The sequence below is a fragment of the Castor canadensis genome, chromosome 3 (assembly GCF_047511655.1).
Source record: "Castor canadensis chromosome 3, mCasCan1.hap1v2, whole genome shotgun sequence".
Taxonomy (NCBI): domain Eukaryota; kingdom Metazoa; phylum Chordata; class Mammalia; order Rodentia; family Castoridae; genus Castor; species Castor canadensis.
The window spans coordinates 25,807,482-25,813,549 of record NC_133388.1 but is presented as its reverse complement, the minus strand read 5'-3'; the positions used below and the strand labels follow the sequence as shown (position 1 = coordinate 25,813,549).

The 6,068-nt window shown below is 34.3% G+C and overlaps 1 pseudogene; it reads right to left on the bottom strand.

Annotated features, from left to right (window-relative positions):
- Positions 1-5,772: 5,772 nt before the first annotated feature.
- Positions 5,773-5,825, bottom strand: LOC141422239 (small nucleolar RNA Z39; annotated as a pseudogene).
- Between the last annotated feature and the right edge of the window lie 243 nt (positions 5,826-6,068).

Below are 6,068 nucleotides of genomic sequence, written 5' to 3'. Positions count from 1 at the left end.
TCTTGCGAAGTGTTTTTTCAAGTTTGGGTCTCATGACCTATTTGCCCAGGCGGGCTCTGAATCATGATCCTCTTGATCTCTGCCTCCTGATTAGCTAGGATTACAGGCATATACCACAGGCATTTGGCTTCTGGTCATTTTGGAAATCGATTGCTTGAGCCTTTCTAAGAAGGAACCAGCTAGCAGTACAGCATACTCACCAAGTGCTAGCACACAAAACCCAGAAACCAACAGCATACAGCTCCAAATTGACAAATGTCCAAACCTTAAGAGCAGATACTCTTGTAGTTGGCAGTCAGAAGTAGTATGTAGTTATAAGACAGTTGTGTTAAAAGGGTGCTGGAAATGTTCTAAATTTTGATGTGGGTGGTGGTTCCATAAGGCACATGCATGTAGAAAATAATCCAACTATAGACTTAACATGTGCACATTTACCTATATGGATGTATACCTCTGTAAAAACTTTAGTGTTCCAACTTCCAGCATGGCAAAAAGAACTGAGACTATAAATGAGAACCATTGCATATATGCCATTATAAACTTTGTCCTGTTGTTGAGCATAGTAATCAACATTTTTGGAAGGAGCACTCAAGGTCAGCACTTTTCCTGAATGGAATGAACTGGTTTTGGAATTGTATTTTAGCTTATTTAATACACTTAAAGCATATGGATGAGTACATCTTGAGCAGAATTCATATTGGAATGTGGTACGGAATGAGAGTTAAGGACCCACAGCTGTGTGGATTAACATGGATAAATTTCAGAACACAATATTAAGAGGAAAGGAAGTCACAAAGGTTACTTATATATAACCTTTTATATAAAATTCAAAAATAAGCCAGGCTTGATGGTGCATGTCTATAATTTTAGCACTTAGGAGGCTGAAGCAGGAGGATTGTAAGTTTGAGGCCAGCCTAGGCTACTAAACCAAACCAAAAGCCAACAAAAGAAAATAAGACAAAACAAAAAATAATGAAAACAACTGTATTGTTCCTTGATGCATTCATAGACATCAAACCTGAAGAAATGCCAGAGAGTGACTGTCATGGAAGTCAGGATAGGGCTGACTTGAGGGGAAGTAGAAAGAGACAATGTGAAAAGAAGACAAAGGGCTTCTACGGTCCTGACATCACTCCACTGTGGTTCTGAGCTTTGGTGGTTCCATAGGGCTACTTTATAATGACTCCTTAAGGACGAAAGAGGAGGCTTAAAGAGTAAAAGCACCACTGTCAGGCATTTTATCTTCCAGAAAGCCCATGATTTTGCCCTTTAGCAAACAAAAGTAGTCACAGGTATGTGAAATTATCTGTAGGGTTACCAGATTTAGCAAAAAGAAACACAGAACAACAGTAATAAATAGTAGAGAATGTCCAGTTAAGTGTGAATTTGAGATAAGTGACACACCGTTTTTAGTATAATCCATGAAATATCTCATCCCATGCAATATCTAGAACATTCTTAAGATAACCAAAACAACTGTATATCTGAAATTCACATGCAACTGGGCATCCTATACTTTATCTGGCAACTCTCTTTAGGTGGCAGGTTGCACAGGGGGAGCCATTTGCAGTGACCCAGGAAGTGGCTACCCAGACATGGCTCAAGGTAAGGGAAGAGGAGGAAGAAGTAAAGGCTTAAATTTTCCAACCCTCAGCTCCTCTTTGAATAACAGTGTAAATGAGTTTTGAGTTCAGTCATTACTTTAATAGTTCAGAATTCACAAATTTACATGATGTATTGAATAATTTCTATGGACAATATCTATCAGCAATATCAGCAAATGTTTCTCCTAAACATGGTCTTTCTCCTACTGCCTTGGCCTCTCCTCTACTCATTTAGGATGAAGATATTATGGGAGATACCCTTGATGATGCTCATTCTACAACCGATTTAGAGCCAGTGAGCAAGAGTGAAGTTGCAAGGTAGGTTGTTTTGTCAACTTTTTACTTTTACAAATATTCTCTAATGGCCTACTGTGTACCAGGAATTGACTTAGGTCCAAAGGATTAGGTAATGAATGACACAGATATAGATTAGTCCCATGGAACCCAGAGTCTAGGCCCTAGGGAACTAAGAGATTAAGATGAGCTGGGCTGGTGGCTCACCCCTGTAATCCTAAGTACTCCAGAGGTAGAGGTCAGAAGAATCAAGGTTCCAAGTCAGCCCAGGCAAATAGTTTGCACTATCCTATCTTGAAAAATTCCCACCCCAAAAGGGGCATGTGTAGGAGTTCCTGTGGTAGAGCAGCTGTCTATGAAGCATGAGGGCTTGTGTTCCAACCCAGTCCTGACAAAAAAACAAAAAAGACTAAGATGATGGACATACGCAATGCACTTGAGAAAGTATTAACTAGCAATAAGTGACTATCTGCTGGTGGCTGCCCAGCAACCTTTAGATCCCCTTCTTTGATATTTGGCTTGGTTGAAATTGACCCTAAGCCCATTGTCACCATTAATGATTAATTGAAGGTTGGTCTAACAATGCAATTAAAACTGACACACCAAAGAGGTTTCTGGAAGAAAGAAGCTTGCACTGTTGTCATTGGTCATGCTGTGCAAGGTGGTACACCGTGGTTATAGTCACTATGTAGCTAACTAGAGGGAAACCATCCAGACCCTCAGGGCTGTCAGGTACACCTCTCCAGAGGGCAGCATTCACATGTGCGAAGGATGCAGCCAACATCCGAAATCCTGACCTCAGCCTCCTGGGTAGCTGGGTGGTCTCATTTATCCTGAAAATAAAGATGTTCACACAACACTAAAGCATTGGTGTACACATTGGAAAACATATTGATTTAAATTATTTACTCACTGATTCATAATTGCTTAGTGGCAGAACTGAAATATGAATGCAGATGTACTTCCCTATTAGATCACCATTGAACAAAATCATACCTTGTCTCTAAATCAAAATAAGATCCTATCCTAAAGCACTATTGCAGGAAGGTAGCTCACAGCCTGCCAAAGCTCTTCATTAACTCTAGACCCCATTATTATTTTGTTCCAAGAAACTTGTGATATATCTTACTTAAAATGACATGCGGTTTTTTTTTTTTTTTTGCGGTATTGGGATTTGAACGCCAGGCTTCCCACTTGCAAAGCAGAGCTCTACTGCTTGAGCCAAACCTCCAGTCCATGATACTTGCTTTTGATATTGACCAAGGACTTCCTGTCTGACTCATGTAGAGGCCGTTACTGGACTGGTGGAGTGACTCAAGTGATAGTACACCTGCCTACTAAGCCTGAGTTTAAACACCAGCAATGAGAAAAAGAAAAAAAAAAACATGCAATACTATGCTACACCTGCTGTTTTGCAAAAACAGAGAACTTGTTTATGTGGGGGAGAGTTATTGGGGTACTGAGGTTTGAACTCAGGGCCTACACCTTGAGCCACTCCACCACCATTTTTTGTGATGGGTTTTTCGAGATAGGAACTATTTCTCCAGGCGTGCTTTGAACCCCCATCCTCCTGCTCTCTGCCTCCTGAGAGGATACAGGTCTGAGCCTCCTGTGCCCAGCTGGAGAACATCATGGTAAGTGAAGTTAGCCAAGTTCAGAAGGTGAATATCTTCATGTTTTCTCTCAAATGTGGAATATAGACCTGGCACAAGGGTAGCAATAATGAAAAGAGGATGCACCAAGGGGAGGTCTCGAAGGAGCCAGGGAGTATACAAGAAGGAAGCTGAAGGGAATATGCTTGATACACTCTCTATACTAGAATGAATATAGAATTTTTAAACTGGGTGAAACAACCATAAGAAAGGGACTAAAATTGAAAGAGGAAAAATAGAGGAAATGAAGCAAATTGGGCTACAATACATATACATGGAAGTGCACAGGAAATTCCCTGTATAGTTATTTTAAATAAGCAAAAATGTCATTTATTTTTCTTTTGAAAAATCAGAAAACAGAGGGAGGAACAGGTCCTTTCAGTGGGTGGAAGGGGATTGAAACCACTGGAAGGTGGTGGGGAGGAGAGGTGGGGAAAGGGGGTAGAGGTGAATATGGTGCAAATACTTTGGACACATGAACATAAATGGAACAAAGATGGCAGTTGAAACTATTCCTCAAAGGGGACTGGGGGAGAACTCAAGTCTGATGTATTTCATGTGTTATAAGAACCTTTGTAAGGACCATTATTTAACTCTACCCAGCACAACAATAAAATAAAATTTTTTAAAATTTGAAATATAAAAAATACATACCAAAACAAAGCATAGTAAAACTTTCCAGTGAAGCTATTTCTTTCTAATTGTATTCTTTCCTTCTAAATGTGATGAGTCTTGTTTTATGATCCAGAGTTTGATTCTGAATTAATGATCATCTTGAATGATCTCTGTGCATGCTACCTTTTATTCAATTAAAATTTATTTAATTAAGCATAAAGCTACTTTCTCATTGGTCTACAATTATAGTGAATACATTTCTTGGCATAAAGACACAGCCTTTGGAGTTTGAAAGAGACCCACTACAAGATTATGTACATAAAACTCCAATTTTTTGCTATGTAATTGTGGTTTAAATAATCAAATTAAAGTAAACTCTCTGGAAATAAAATGAAATTAAAATGTACTATCTAAATAAAATAGAGTAAAAATAAAATTATAAGATTCATATTTAAATCATATATTTATAAAATGCCATCCTAAGAAATATTATTCTACTAAACTTCAATTTGATGTAAAGTGTAATGACTGTATAACAGCAGTAATGTAAACTGAAAATGGGAGAGAAGTCAAAAGTACTTTGAAAGGAGAGTTTTATTTTCACATTTGGCTACAATTAGAGTAAATGCATTTCCTGGAATAAAGACAGAACCTTTGGATTTAAAATACCCCACTGCAAGATTACATATATAAAACTCCAATTTTTTTGTATAGTGGATGAAATAATCAAATTAGAATAGTTATACTATCTAGAATAAATGAGATACAATGTATCACAGGAATAAAATCAAGTCATATTTAAATTATATAATTTATTAAATTATATTATATTTATATTATATTATACTTATCAATTAAATATTAAAATTAATATTTAAATATTAATATAATACATAGTATTATTAATAATATTAATATTATTAATTATATTATATATTATATATAAGAATATATTATATAATATAACATAATATATTATATTAATAGATTATCATATAATAACGATATATTATTATTATAATATTGTTATTATATTGTTATTATATTTTTATTATATTGTTATATATATTATAGTATAGTATAGTATTATATTATGTATAATAGTATATTATATTATATATGATATGATATTATATTATATATAATAATATAAGGTAAATAATATAATATTATTAATATATGATATTAAATATTTAATATTTTAATATTAAAATCAATATTAAAATATTAAGATTAAATATTTAATAAATTAAATGTTTATTATATTTATTAAATTATATAATTATGTGTTATAATTCAATTAAGCTTCAATTTCAGATAAAGTATAATGACCAAATAGCAGTAGTTAATTAAAACTGAAAATGAGAGAGAGTCAAAATACCTTAAAAAGAGACATCACTTTCACATTGGTCTACAATACAGTAAACACATTTTTTGGAATAAAGACTCAGACTTTAGAGTTTAAAGTATCTCCACTGCAAGATTACATCCATAAAACTCCAATTATTATTTCAGCAATAGTGGATTAAATAAACAAATTAAAATAGTTATACTATCTAGAATTAAATGAAAATAAAATAGAATTGAAGTAAACACATTCATATTTTTTAGAAAGCATTTACAGTATCATGACTTTATTCATACTCATTTGCTTCATCATGTGCAAAAAAATTTGTATTTAAATCATAAATTTATAAAATAGCATGTTGACAATTATAATTCTACTAGGTTTTATTTTGAGGTGAAGCTTTTTTTAAAATTTCTTTTGAGGTAAAGTGTAATGACTAAAAGCAGTAGTAATTTAAACTGAAACTGAGACAGAAGTCAAAAATATTTTCAAAGGAAATCTTCCCTCCTCTCTGGTCTTTGATTATAGTAAATACAATACTTGGCATGAAGGCAA